This window comes from Balearica regulorum, chromosome 6 (genome assembly GCF_011004875.1).
Source record: "Balearica regulorum gibbericeps isolate bBalReg1 chromosome 6, bBalReg1.pri, whole genome shotgun sequence".
Lineage (NCBI taxonomy): Eukaryota > Metazoa > Chordata > Aves > Gruiformes > Gruidae > Balearica > Balearica regulorum.
The window spans coordinates 42,411,613-42,427,353 of NC_046189.1; the positions used below are offsets into that span (position 1 = coordinate 42,411,613).

The 15,741-nt window shown below is 44.4% G+C and overlaps 1 long non-coding RNA gene across 1 annotated transcript; it reads right to left on the minus strand.

Moving 5' to 3' along the window:
• Nucleotides 1–6,225: 6,225 nt before the first annotated feature.
• Nucleotides 6,226–13,678, minus strand: LOC142602290 (uncharacterized). The gene is made up of 3 exons (XR_012835955.1): nucleotides 13,560–13,678; nucleotides 6,607–6,718; nucleotides 6,226–6,328 (listed from the first exon to the last, which is right to left on the minus strand). It is a non-coding gene; the product is annotated as an uncharacterized LOC142602290 (long non-coding RNA).
• Nucleotides 13,679–15,741: the final 2,063 nt, after the last annotated feature.

Below are 15,741 nucleotides of genomic sequence, written 5' to 3' on the forward strand. Positions count from 1 at the left end.
GCCACCAAAGATGGCGAAATGCATTTCCTTTTATTATTTTTTTTTTTAAAAAGGATTGTTGTGGGTTGTAAATAATTACAGGAATTGTGTTTGAGGGTTACTGGGAGATGACCTTGCAAAGTATATGGAGTCTAAAATATGGTACATGTAAAAATGTCAATGATTTGGCCTAAGTTAAAAAAAAAGAAGTTATGTGAAGGCTGAAGAAAAATAATCTAAGGTTTCATCTAAATGTAAGATATTTCACTTGGCTTTCACGAAACATCCTGTAGCACGACCTCTGTAGCATTTGACTTTTTTTTGTAGTACGTAGATTTGAAAATTAATTCATATTCATTCTTCATGGTTTGGGGTTGGTTTTTTTCCCCTCTCAAAAGTAGGACATTTATTGTCACAACAATGTTACAGGGCATTAATTAATATGGCACTTTTAGAATTGGCGCTTGGGGACTTGACCAGAAAGTACTACCAGTGTATGAAATCGTGCCTTTGGCACTTCTTCCTTGATACTGGAAGAAGTTGGGGAACGTATATTCATTAACTTGATGCTTCTTTAGGAATTACCAACAGCAACAGAAAGAACGAACTGAAGCTATTAGTCCTAGAAATATGGCTTTAAGCAAGAGTTTACTTGATTTTCACCAACATTTTTGATGGCCAAGCAATACATGAATATGATGTTCTTGCATAAGAATAGTTTTATCAGAAGTTCCAATAGATTCTGGGAGTCATTATGGCCCATCAAGAAAAATGGACACAATAGATTAAATTATCTCCTCGAGACAAAAAAAATAAATTAGATTGCTAGTGTAGTACTGGAGAAGAGGGAAAACAACATGTATGTTTGTTGTGTTTGTCAGAAACCCACATTTGTGCAGACAACTAGCACCTTTTAGAACTATATAATTCACTAACCCTATATATGCTCGAGAGATAGGAATAGCTCACGGCCAAAGAAGCTTTTAATTCTAAAAATTCAAAAAATATTTTTAAAAGAGAAACTAACTCTAAAAATATTTAAAACCCAGAATGACTTCGGAGAGGCAATTCAGTATTAACGCAGGATTTCCACCCAAATTCAATTTTGAAGTATATGATCAGCTCCGGTAGCATCAACAACGTTTACTCCACTTACTCATAGGCTAAATACACTCCATATTTTGATAGTATCAGAAATGTTTCAAGTTCCCTCATATTTAATGGTTTTTCATATCTGCCAGCTACACATGGCAAATTAATTTTTGAAACGATAAGGGAACTGTGTAACTGGACCCTAAAAGTGTTGCCGAGTATATTTTCATCCTGATTCTATTCCTGTAAAGGAAAAGACTTAAAAACATCAAACTTTATGTGCTGGTTGGTCCATTTCTATTTGGAAAACAAAGGTTTTCCTGACACCTTCCTTGTTTGCCTCACAGCGTCATGGACAGCCCCCTCGTACGGCGGTGTCCTGCCCACCGCCCCCGTTCTCCACTGTATCGCACCCAAAACCGGCGTGCGTGTGGCCGTGCTCTCGGGACCCGAAATGGCCACGGGAACGGCCGAAGGAGCTACTGACCTGCCAGCCGCTTCCTCGGAGGGGAAACGCCGCCGAGCTCGGACCGAGTCAGGCGTTGGGCGGTGGGATGGCATGCCTGCCCAAGATGCACACCCTGGATCCCTCAGCAGAGCTGTTCCGGAGCCTGGCACGCTGCGGGCGGCAGAAAAATAAGGTACAGTTAGCAAAGCAGCGTCTGCACGTGCTGGTCTGGCTTGGCGTTCACAGCCACCGAACACCACAAAAGGGTAAGGAAGAGCAAAGGTTTCTAACAAACTGAAAAATAGGCAGTGGGTATGCTTACGGTCTTCCCATCAGGAATAAATCCTACATTACAATTTGTTCAAAAAATACTATGTAAATAGGCAAAAAATGCCTTTATCTGCCACTTTTTTCAAATTAATGCTGAGAGAAATGTACGAAAGGAAGGCTTGCCTTTGCAAACATCTTCTTCTTCCAAGGCAGGGCAGCTGCATCCTGTTGCAATGTCACTTAAACGGAGGTGTAAGTATTTCCTTTAGAGTTTTTACATTACCTTGAGACAAGGTGAACAAAAGGAACAGCCTGCCACGATGTCCGAACAGCCAGGCTGCTGCACGGGGCACTTCTGGAAGAGCCTGTAGACAACAGTCCACTTCTCCCATGTATCAAGTTATTTGATTCTTCACCTTTCAGCAATACAAAGCACTACTAATAAAGTTCATTTTTCAATAGCTGGAGCCCCAAGGTCCGCACCCAGGTGCATGTCACCTACAAACTGCAGCGCTGCCGGCCGGGAAGGGCTCTGCCGACAAGACAGCTCGCCATGCCCACACCGTGCTACGCGTTCCTGACACCAAAGCTGCAGACAAACCTGACAGAGGTTTTCCTGGTGCATCCTGAAAATGCCACGCAAAAGTCTCAAAAGAAACACAGTCACTGGGTGCCCGTGGGATGCCAAGGATGCTGCGAAGGTGCAGGGATGCAGCTCGGGCTGATGGATGCAGTTCCCAAGCGGTCAGGCAGCCGGGTCAGGCTAAATAACCTAGGTATTATCAAAGTTCTTTTTCACAGGTACTCACGTATTAAAATGACAAACTGTAGGAATGATTGCTAGCCTGGAGACACCGCCGTTACGCTATTTAATGTCTATTTTTTCAAGTGCCTGAGATTTTTCTCTGTAAAAAAATAATGAACTTTACGAAATGTCACTTTTACTAACAGAAATTATGGCTTGAATACCTGAATATGAATATTAAATGGAAAAAAAAAAGTTCATTTAAATAATGCTAAGGTTGTGACACAAACTGACAAAAGCAGGGAAATGCAGAGTCACAGCTGACACTGTCCTTAATTCACACGACTTTTGGGAAGGGCGGGAGGGCAAGAGTGTAACTCCGGTCATGGTCTCAAGTTTGAAGACTTTGATTTCTGTAATTTTGTATCCATGCCTTAATACATTTTAAAGATTTTTAATCCCCTTATTTAATAGAAGAAAACATTTTTCACAGAAATCATCCATTGCGTGTAATGCAGTTTCAATGCTCGCTTCACAGGGTGTTGTAGATCTTCATCACGCTGGCAGAGCAGAGGAGCTAATGGCATTATCGGAAGGTAAAGATATTGGACGGAGGTACTACTCAACATTTTGTCTACAAGAACCAAAGACTGTAGCTCTCTTGGCACGATCAAGTAGAAGAACCGCAGAGAAACGGCATAAAAAGTTTATACCAGCACCACCTGGGTTTGGGTACGCAGGAACAGTACCAGTGCCTGTGTCCGTGCACCCACGCTGGCACAGCCGGCACCAGCCAAGTGCCACAGCCCCGGTGGCACAGGGTGAGCCGCAAAGGGACGGCGTGTGACCGCGTGGGCTCTGCCGGCCACCCCTGCCCTGAGCCGCACCACCGGGGCTTCACGGCTGGAGAGAGCAGCTCGGCTTTGTAAGAGCAACAGAGGGTCGCCTTGGGTAAGAAATCTACTTTCTAGTCTTTCCTGTCAGTAGTGAGTATTGAAAAAGTTTTGGGTTTGCTTCTCAACTTGGTGGGGAAGGGAGGGTGCTAAGAAAAGGAGGATTTTAATCATTTGAAAACAGACACCTCAAATTCTACAAACACAGGGCTGGAGCACATTCAAGATAACGTTATTTATGCGCTCTGGTCACATCGCACAAAACAAGTGGATGGACAAGGGCATGGCACATCACCATGTCAATTATCTCTCTCAATAAATCCAAAACCTTAGACCAGCTCCTTTTACACCCACAAATGCTGAGGGGCAATAAAAATGACAGCCAAGCTAAATTTGGAAAGTCCGGTCCTATTTGCTAGCCCCAGGAAAGAGGTGATTAATACAAGCCATGCAAAGTTTCTCCAGTTCTTTCTGGAAACAGTGGAAAATCTTATTTCTAGCTTACCGAAACCATGCACACCCAGAACCAATATGTTTGTGCAGAGCTGACCCCCACCATTGCTACTTCACAGCTCAGGGCTCCAGTAGCTTCAGTACATCTGCATTATGCAGACACGACTGTAATGCGCAGGCACGCCTGATGCATCCAAACCTAATTCCAAAATCATCGGTTCCAAAAATACTCATTTTCTATGCCCAATTTCAAATACTATCAACGTACTCATTTATATACTCTAAACCATGAATGAGCGTCACAGGATAATCCGGGTTGGAAGGGACCTCAGAAGGTCATCTAGTCCAACTTCTGCTGGAAGCCAGGCCAGACCAGGGCTTCGGCCAGCTGAGGCTTGAAAACTTCTGAAGACGGAGACTTCTCTGGGCAACCCATTCCATTCCTTCGCTGTACTCAAACTGCAGTGAGTTCTCTTTATATCCAGTCTGAACTTTTCCTGCTTCAGCTGACGCCCGCTGCCTCTCATCCCCCGCCGTGCACCGCGGTGAAAAGCCTGGCTCCATCCCCTCAGCGACCCCCATGAGTACGGGCAGGATGGCTGTTTACCTGCCCCAAAGGGATGTCTTCTCCAGGCTGACCAGCCTGTTCTCACAGGGCAGCTGCTCCAGCCCTGGAGCTCCTCGGAGACCCTCCGCAAATGAATACATCAGTATGTCAGAGTGAACAAAAAGCCTATGTGCATGGTGTCATAGCTCTTTTTGTCATGTGGTTACGAATTTTGTTATCTTTCCCATCATGTTAGTGGAAAGGTTAGAACACCTGATGAAGTCTTAGTTGACTGCAAAATGATGTGTCCGTTGAAGGAATGCCTGCTGGCCAGGGGTCTGCAGCAGAGCAGGATTATTGTTCTGTCCAGGGAGAGAGGGAAACACTTGAACGTCATGAAGCATTCACCCTGTAAAGGAATTCATTATCCCGGTTTTATTGTAGAAATTAAATAATACTAATAATGTAAATGCTAGTGTGGGACAGGATATATGACTTCGACATCACTGAGCCTTTTGAATGTTACAAGGAAATGAAAAATAAAATCTCTCACCAAGAACTACAATACAATCAAAATAATACTCTGTGCAAGCTGAGCCCTTGGAGCAGCAGGGCTTAAAAAGTTCATGGCACCAAGAAGACAACAACAAACCGTCAATTCACAGAAAAGGCAGTGTTTCTCTCATTATTTGCAAGTCAGTATCCACTACCACCTAATCACTTCTTAAAAATGAAAACAAACAATACCTTCGAGCCTTTATCAATTCTATATCGCCACGGGCCCCAAGGCTGAAGACACTTACTTACTCCTGCTCACTCCTGCTTACTCCCACCCCGTCTCAGTTGCACCGGAAAGCTTCAAGCACAGCCAGCTTGTCTGCACGCATGCGTTTGCTGCAGTTATTTCTGCAGGAACGACGTATAATTAGAAGCGAGGTTGCTTTTGCCGCTGTGCATAGAGGGTGACAAAAAGAACGTGGGATTTTCTTGTTATTAAAATCCTTCATTCTAACTGACCAGGGTTTGAAAACCCTTGCTAAAGTCACATGGCTGTATGCTCCAGGTTCAGTTGCTGATAGCGATCTCATCCAACAAAGATAAATCTGGTGGTTTCCCACAATAAAAAATATTAAAGTTATGTTTGGGTGTCTTCTGTAACCTGGCACAAACGGAAGAAACTGGCTGGAACTGTGCGTTAAACTCCTCTGTCCTGCACCACTTCCTCCCGCAACAGCACTTCAGAAGGACCACGCTGTCCGTGTAGCTCTCACAAGGCCTGCGGATAATAATAACAATAATGAAACGTAAAGTCACACACATGGCAATGTCTTATTTCATATCTGGCCACTTTTTCTCATGCTACAATTCCGATATGTTAGCCGGATCTGCTGAAAAACAGTAAAAACAGTGGATTTAATTGAATTTACCAGATACCTTTGCACCTGAACTCAGAGGATAACAAAACTACTACGTGTAAAACTTTTGTACTTGTGTTGCCTGTTGGTACACAGCTGTAATTCACAGTCTGAGAACAACGTCAGTGAAAGAAGCTCTATAACTCTGAAATTACTAATAATTATAAAATTACTTCTTTAACTTATAAAGTTTTTTGACAACAAACTCCTGAGACCTCGAAATGTTTAAGCAGAAATGGCTACAAAAGGGAAACACTCTGAAAGCAAGACAGAATTATGTTAAAATCAGCCAGGGAATCTGGCCTACATTTGTATTTTCCATGCCAAAGTCAAAAAAATTTCTAACCTAGGAGAAGACAAAGCAGCTGCCGCCTGGGTCTCCTGCAGAACAAACTCCTTCCCCGGCTCCGCCGCAGAGTCACCCAGTTACGCTGCTGTGCAAACCACGAGTAGTCACTTCGGCTCTCTGTCCTGCTTTTCACAGTTCTAGGTCATACAAAACAACCAGAGTGCACATGAAAATAGAAAGCAAAGAGCATTTATAATGAAATAATATTAAAAACCCATCAGGTGTTTTTAAGACCGCCTCACCTGATGAGACCCATGCTCTGCCCGTACCTCAGCAAGCGTTCGCCTGATGCCGTGACACGCACGAGGCAGGAGCCGCGGGAGAAGTCAATGGTCAGTACCAGAAATAACATTTGAAAAGCATATTTTCATAAAACATAAACCCCTCAGGTGTTTAGGAGAGAGAGGAAGACTACCTGCATGAGGAGGATGCTCAGCACATCTCGGCGCAGCGACGAATCAATGCGTTTGGTGATTACCTTTGCAGGTCACTTTCTAATGCAACTATCAATCAAATTTCCTTCCATTCTTTCAAAATTAAGCAGAAAGAAAAAGAGATTTTAGTTTCCTTTTCTTAGCTTATTTTTAAAAGAGGCACTACAGAATTATGATGGTGTCCTTTTGGTAAACCAAAATGTCAGACACATATTATTCTTTTAAACATCTCCTGGCCTTTCTCTGAAAGGTTAAGGTGGTTTAAATAAATTTAGTCAAAGTAAATGACAGCTGAGGAAGAGTATTAGAAAACTATACTTATCAACAACCTCTTTTCCTTAAATTTAAACAAGTCATTTACCAAACTGCAGTTTAAGGAGATCATGACAATATATGCTCTTCCTCAGAAAGATGAAAACAATTTTAAATGGTAAAGAAATGCTGGGTGGGAGAAATTACATACAAGTTAATGAATGTTAATGTATGGCCTTAACTCCCCTGAAAGTTACAAACCATGTTTTTTAAAATAATTGTGCGGCAGCCTGGTCTTTCACATGAAACCTTAAATGGGAGTTGTCCTTTTCCTGCTTTTACATCACCTTAATGACAGGAACTTAAATGGAAAAGGCAGGAAAAGCGTGAATCCAGACATCATTTACAATAGAGTCAGGCCAACCACGTTAATGTCATACAATTGGTCTGCAATTGTTGTTATTAGATATGGGAATACTGTTTAAAGCAGAGGATTTTATATATATTTATACACTATGAGATGCAACTGTAAAAAGACTTCTAACACACACGAATGCTGCAGACTCCACGTGTACAAAATATTCTTCTAAGTGGGAAAAAGAAAAAACCAAAAACCTACCAGTAAATCAAATGGCTCTGTGAGATAACTTAGCAAGAGATTATTTATCAGCGTTGACAGTTTTGATCTTGAGCTCACCTCCCAAATAAAATATTGATCAGAATATGGTGTGGGAAGGGAAGGACGGACCCTGCAGGGCTGCCCCCCCCCGGCCGTACCCCGGCGTGCTGCCGGTGCCGCCTTCTGTCACGCAGCCCCCGGCGCGGCGGCGTGCCAAGGACACCCCCAGAAACGCTGCCCTGGCTGCCACAGCCCTGCGTGGCCGCGAGACACGGCGGTGCCTTTGCTTCTTGCCTGCAGGGACCGGCAAGTGTCACCCTCCACCGGCAGAACCGCCGGTGCTTTCCTCCAGCCCCCCGTGCCAAGCGGCAGCGCGGGATGCAGCCCCCCGCCATCGCATCCTCGCCATCCCCTCCTGCCTGCGCCTTCCCTCCACCCGGCAAGGGGTAACACACCAGCGACTCTTCATCGTCAGAACTGTGTTTTCCCGCTTCTGGGAGAAGTTCTTTAAAGAAAAATAACCAAACTGTAACATGGTCCCCAAGGAAATCAAGGCCAATTGCTGAGGGCAGCATCAACAAACCTCCCAGAACAGGACAAGGTGCCACAATTCAGATTTAGTGTGCCAGATACACTCACTGAAGAGCCTGCGTAGAGCACCATAAAGTTGCTATATTTACACTCAGCCTCTCACCAGGTACCGTTTGGTACCAGCTCGTGGGCGATGAATGCTCAGCTCATGGCAACTACACCGTCACTGCCACAGAAACACCAGGAACCGGAGTGACGCAGCTCTGGCTGTCCCGTTTGCCAGGAGTCACTTACCCTGCTGACAGCAGATCACCGAGCAAGGAGAAAAACGCTGAGCGAACAGGACAGCTAGCAGAGCGTTAGTCAGAGGAGACTTAGGGGCTTCCCATGGAAGAGGGAGAAAGTAGCGTGACTAGAAATAGGACTAAACAATTACAAAAATAACACGACTCAAGTTACCTTTCCTGCTCTGTCTTCCTAAGTAACACACTGAGATTTGTTGTACACATCAATATAGCATTTTTCCCATTCACATCTACCGAGAAACCAGTACCAGTGAGTAGATACGGCTGCATCGCCGCAATCCAGGGACAACGTCTGTGCCTTATTCGACTGATAACGTTGGCTGCTACACCTTGGCCACCTCCACCTTCACACCAACAGCCAACACCATTCACATCAGAGACTCACTTCAGCCAGTTTCCACTTTCCTGTACAGTATCGCAATCTCCATCGTACAGTATGTTAACTATTTCCCATGCAGATAAAGTGGAAAAGGGGTCATTTATTCGGGCCTCAGTTTAAGCACATTTCCAGAACTGGGTTAAACGAGCACCAGGACCTCTGGCAAACAGCAAGAGGAAGAGGTCGCTACCTTACACCGTCCTTTTTCCATGCTATTTGCTCTGCAGATCAGCTCAGGATCAAGACAAAAAACTCTCATGTGCAGACAAAAAACACGCATTTTAGGACGTGCCTCTAACCCCCCAGCTGAACAGCCAACACCGACTCGTTAGTGGGGAGGTTATGGCTAGTGTCGGCACAGCGCCGTGCGGTGCCTGTGCTCCGGAGCCCCGGTGGCTGTTGCAGATGGCTCTAGCACCTTCTGCAAGGCCGGCCACGCCAGGACTCACCTTCCGGGGGGCCACCACAGCACCCCTCTCTGCGGCAGAGCCGGGCACGGCACGCACCACCTGTGCCTCTTCGGCCGGAGCCGCTGGGACCAGGCGCTGCCTCTCCTCCGCCGCCCCCTCGCCCTCCCACGAGCTCAGCTCGCACTCCTGCGTCTGCTGCTCGCGCCCAGCAAACAAACTTGTGTTTATCGATACGTAACAGAGCAAAGACCTACCGCACAAAGACCTGATACTGTTTTAATTACCACTCAATTACAAACCCCTGGTTAAGCGTTTCCTTTCAAATTTGTCAGAAAAGCAACATTATCCAACTTTTTTGCGAATACACAAAAGCACAGCTACGACAGAAGTATTGTTTTCAGTACTCGGTTGCAGAAATCTTATTTTTACTTTTTTACAAGAAAGCCAGCGTTATCTGCTCACTGGCCCAGCACAAAGGTCTTACAAATTTCTCCCAAGTTTCCATAGAAATGCATTGATTAGAGCATAATTTCAGTTAATATTGTCTTCTTTCAGCACGCTATGCTTGCTTACACTAACTGTGCACCTTCCCCTTGCAGTCGTTTTCATCTTTTGTTCGGCTCAGTAGGTTTCCTAACTGGTGGATTTTATTGAGTTAAATCAAGCTGTCACTTCATCTGCCTGAAGGATGACTCAAATACAACACATAATAATAAAAGAAAAGTAGGATAAAATAATCTTGTCAAGCCAGAAAAACTGATTGCTTGAAGTTGTAGCCTTCAATCAATACACTAATTCCACAATTTATACCTCTTTCAATTGGAGAGGAAAGAAACCCTGATATGGTATTTCTTGGCTCACTGACCAACTTTGACCTTCTATCTATGCGAATGTAGGATTAGCAAGTGCTTCTGCTTAGTGAAATCGCCTATGAAAATAGGAAAGCAAATAAGTGACATCTGAGGTTCGAACTAACTTTATTAATTTCCGAAATGCAAGGGGTGCTTATTGCTTAAGCAGTACGGTTTCCAAACAGGAGTCTGCGGGGCTGCTGGTGGTTCGTGTGTTTGGTTGCTATCGAAGGAGACCAAGCACAAGCTGGGGATCGTGGCACCGGAGCCTTCGGCGTGGGCTCCCCCCGAACCCGCGCACGCTGCTAAGGCGATTGCCAGCTGTCCAAGCAAAAACATTTTCCCTCCCAGGAAAATGACACTGCTACCATTTGTGTATCATTTCACACTGCCTGGGATGAAAAAGCTTGCGCTCTAACCAAGCTTCGCCGCTTGTAGAGTCCGCTGACTAGAGTCAACGGGACGAAGACAGTTTATTCGGGCAGCTTTAGAAACCAATTTCTTAAGGTATAATGAACCGTTTTGTCATTTGTTATTTTTTGTTAACGGTCTATCAATGCAGAAACCTCTTTTATTTGTAAATTGTAATTAATCTGCATAGCTTTATAAAAGAACAATAAAACCGTTCATTTAAAAATTCTGGATGCTCTTTGGCTGTCAGGTTTTTGCTTTGCTTTCATAATTCCTCCCCTGCAGGCACAAACCAGGAAATAAAAATTCTTTGTTTAGCAAGCCTTTTATATTTCACCCTGCCACCTGCTTAACTCAAGTCGTGGCATGCTATCAAACAGGCCCTGGAATGTGAGTTGTCTTTCTGCCCTGTGCCTTAAAAAGAAAAAGAAAAGCCTGCGCAGACTGCTATATTAGCTGTGATGTTAGAAGTGCCAGTCCATACTGCTTGAAATAATAAATATAATTAAGATAGTGTAACCGGGTAGAGCTTTCCTTTGACTGGGAAGGGCTAGTGTTTAATAAACGACCATTCTTCCCTCCTTCCGAGGATATTCCTTATGCTTGTTTTCAGTGATTCCAGCCATACTTGCCAACCTGAGAAATAAAAGCTGAGCACAGAACCATGCCTAGCCTAGGACGAGGTGATCTCCCTGCACGCCGCCTGGACCAAGGCGAGAGAGAGCAGGCAGCTCTCAAATCTGCATCACAAGCGGCAACCCGTCTCAGGGAACAAACGGCAAAGCTACCACGTTCCGGGAGATGCTTGCTACCTCTTTTGTTCTTCCTTCATTTCGCTCATGCAGGTCAGAAACAGCACAGTGTTTTTCCTAAATAGATACAAATGTCTCAAATACTTCACAGAAGTGATGAAGAAAGAGCTGTTCTCTGCGTTTTTCCGGGGGAAACGGCCGCCTGGAGAAGCTGCTGACAAAGAGTGGTCTAGCGAGAAGGTCCAGCACGGGCTTCAGATGTCACGCTGCATGCCCCACCACAGCATCAGAAGAGCCTGAGAATTCAGCTGATCCAAAAAGTTTACTGCTTAAAGGAACGCTGCAGGCTTACAAGGGGGTCTGCGAGGTGGCAGGTAGTGGCAGCAGGGAGAAGCCGAAGGACTTGCTCGCTGTTTGACAGATGTATGTCTATAAGAGCTTGACCCTCAAGGTCTGTATCTCCTGTACACAGAACTAAATCCTAATGGCTCATTTAAAGATTTATGCTGTTCCCTTCAACCTGAGAGGGTTTATAGAAAAGCTAACGTTTGTAGCAGCTCTGGCCAATGGAGGTCATCTTCAGCAGCGCTGGAGCTTTCACCCTCACGCCCTTCCATGCCGTACCATTACCTCTGAAGTCAACTCCCACCATGCTTCTCACATTCTTGACCACCAGAACTTGGACTGAGACTCATCTGGACTTGCAGCTCAAGTGCTGTACAAGTGAGTTAGCAAAATGGGTTTTTGCAAGAGAAGAAGTGGTCAGGGGATGCACAGGTTTATTGGACACTGCGTTCTGGTCCGGATCTTCCAAGGAATACTTGTATCCTGAAGGCACAGGCATTTCCAACAGGCCGGTCTTTGCAGGCAGGTGAGAAGCCGCAGACATACCTGAGTCAGAGCTGACTTACCCATAGCTGGGAGCATCACTAAGGAGCTGGAAACTGAATCCACTGGGTAAAAACAACCGGCAATGAGCAACGAACATGGTGACTTTAATACTTGCAATATTACTGATCGTTCTTGGATTTCTGCAGCCTCTGGCCACATATGCAAGGAGCACAATTAAGCTTTCGAGTTCCTTTTAGCAAGACACAACTTTGATTAACCTTTACTTTACTCAGAGTTTACTTTACTTAGAGTATAACATGCTGCTGGAGACATTTCCTCTTTTTTTCAAGGGAGTGGATGGTATTTCCCCAGGCACCAGCCCAAGCAACACGAAACACCTCCACGGAATATTAAGCAACTACTAGAAAGTGTCCTTAGTGCAAATGCATTTCCTAACAGCCTCACCCCCATCCCAGGCAGCAGTTAGTATCAGTCCCCTTTATTTGCTCCACGTTAGCACTGCGGTCGGACAGACTGTAGCTGTTCCTCTGCTTTCTCACTACCCCTGGCGAATTACAGCATCTCTTTTTAACGGGGGAACAGAGTTAATGATGCAGTGTTAATGAAAAGAAATAAAGCGCACAAGTGTTAGGTGGTCATCTTACACTCTGAACATCCTGACTCAGAAATGATAAATTATTCAAACCTGGCACTGCTTTAACATTGTTTTCTACGTGCAGTTTTCATAGCAAAAAGAGAAAGCACCAAAGGAAAATAAATAAAAACACAAAAAGAGGAAAAGGTTACTGGGTACCAAGACATTCCCTTATTGACTATAAGCAATAAACAGAAAACAAATGTAAAAAAATACTCCATGTGAGATCTTAGTCTCCCTGAACATTTTTCACATCAGTAATTTGGATCTGCTTTATCACAGGTATAAATACCTGCAGGAAATAAGGGTCTACACCAAAATACTAACTGCCTTCCCATCTCCTGACTTTTTAAGGGAAGGGGAATAAAAGAAGACATTTGCAGAAGAGGAGGCGCAGCCCCTGAGCCCACTGATCATATTGTCCTTGGATTTCTGCTGCTATGAGGGATGAAGATGCATCTCATGCTGATCCTTTGAAGCTCATGGAGATGAAGGTTAAGAGGCATTTGAAGTTGTTAGTTTGTTTGTGGCCAGGGAAGAAGATGCTTGGTGCCCTCAATTCTCAAGGCTGAAGGATGTCACCATGACTAACCTATTGACATTAAGTCCAATACACAAGAACAAAGATTACAGCCAGGGTCAGCCAGTGCCAGTCCAATTTCTCTCAAAGTTTTATTGCTGACACCATTGTTCATCTGATTGTTCCTGAACACTTTCTTATAAAAGAAATGCTTATATTTAGTCTTATTTTCAGTCATCGATTAAATTTCTGTCAACTGAGCAAATACTAGGTTTGAAATTACTGTGTACTTGAGAAAGTTGGAAAAAAAGCTATCAGAAATGAAAAAAATTGCTCACGGAATAAGCAAATAAGGGCGACGGGCTCTGAGGTTGAATAAACAACTTGTGTAGTATATGCACAGAACAAAGGCACTTACCACGGCCCCAGCTGCGATGGGCATTCAGGGTTCGTGATGGTCTAGTAAGAAGAAATAGGTAGTCGGATATTCCAGCCACCAATACCCAGGAATCTTTTTATTTGAATCCTCAGCCTCTGCTGACCAAAAGTAAAAAGCAAACATTGTCAGTTTATCATACATTAATGATTTAAACCTTGGGAGTAATACCATTTTGAAAGACTATCTATCTGGACCACGGCTCTACTGTAGTACAGTCATTGTCCTAATCACCTCTAAAACATTCTGCAGGTATCAACTCCTAATTGACTCCTGTCTAACTCCTAATCAACTCCTGTCTTCCTAATACAGCCAATAAAAAAAAAAAATCTCAAACAGTTTTGCAGCTTTCAGGAAACAAAGACAGTGAGCAACAGTAACCACAAAAACCTAGGAGTGAGATGAGGGGTAAACCACGAAAGCCTGAAACAGGCACCCAAATAATACTGTTCCTGAAGCCGTCCTCTAACAATTTCACAATTAAGCGTCAAATACGGTCTTAATCCAGGCCTCCGAATCCTGTTAACAGGACCTGTCTCTTACCTATTTGTATTTCAGCAGTGACAGTGAGAGGGTTGAGCTCTCCTCTGCTGGGCACTGCACAAACCTCACCACAAAGAGCTCCGGCCCCCAAAAAACCGGCAGCCCCCGGCGACGGGGCAGGGCAGGAGCAGGGAGAAGCCACGCGAGGGTGATGGTCGGTGTGGCAGCTGCAGTCCCGGCACAGCAGCTGCCAGTTTTTGTGGAGGAAGGGTGGCAGAGGTGACCTTTACGGAGGGATGTGCAGGCAGACAGCGCAGTCGCTCCGGGGATTTTGCAGGAGGCAGCGGGGAGGAGCAGGGAGGTGCCGGGTGCTGCGCGCGGGATGGGGACACAACCAGGGACACCCCAAACGGGCCAGCAACGCCCTAAAACCCAGGGCGAGGAACCCACTCAGTGGCCACCAGCGTTGTTCGTTATGCCGGCTGACCCCAGGGATAACTTTGGGCCCCGAATTCTTGGCCGACCTCGGTGAGCCCAATCCAGCCCCATTCGTTAGCCGCGGACTTGCCGCAGGGACGAGCGGGAGCCACGGCTCCTTGCCACTGCAGCGATCCCGGTGGCGATGCGGTGACTTTCAAGCCACACATCACCTCCTGGGTTTGATTACCTGAGCTTCAGCTGATTGTTTCATTATATCACTTAAATGTTATGTTGTTTTCTCTTTTGGTGCTGGTACTTGTAATTTAAAGAGAGAGAGAGTGACAGAGACAGAGAATATATACAGCAGGGCAAATATTTGTTGTATAAGATAAACATACAATTATCTAAAATGTAATCTTAATATGACTTATTAAAATAGATTACATTTTAATGTGCACTGCAATTTGCACATTATACAGCACACTCTATATATGCAGCTTCTACTGTGTGACTACCCTGACAACCTGCACAACTGAAGATATAGAGAGAGGCGAAAAAAACACCGCTATCTTTCTCTAAATGGATGTATTTGGTGTTGATAGTCAGATACAGTTTTCACCTTTATCCCAGCTTGTTTCTGACCCACTGAGTTAGTGTTAATCACCCCTGTGGGCACCAATAATTTCCCCATATGTGGAATTTGATAAGTTAGAGCACCCACTTCATTTCAAGAAGATTCCAGCTGACTATCCAGTTATCGCTATGGACAGCTTCAAGCACTTCCATGCCGGTCCTTGTATTCTGAGCTTTATCAAGTGCTTTGCACTTTTTGTCTTTTATCTCTTAATTGAGACCTGACTGCAAGAAATGTCTATCTCTTAAAGTGTGTTGCATTAAGTATTAACTTGAACTGCTTTGGCTACTTGAGGTACAGAAAGCCTTAAGAAGCTGGGGAAAAGGTGGAAAATCTCCCCAAATCTCTATTTAGAAAAACTGTGTAAATGCTACAGTGTAATAAAAAAAAAAAAAATCTTTTTCTTCCTCCTCTGCCTCTCCCTGCAAGTTTAAAAAAAAAAAAAAGTGTGTATTACAAACAGAAGAACAAAAGTAAACTTCATCTACGCATTTCCTTAGCTCATAATGCATTAAAATGCAAAGGTTCTCGAAAAGGAAAGTAATACGAACTGAATGATGTATGAATAAGAAATTGTTCAGCAATTAAAGGTGATAAAGAATTCTCTTTTTCTCACTGTAATGATCT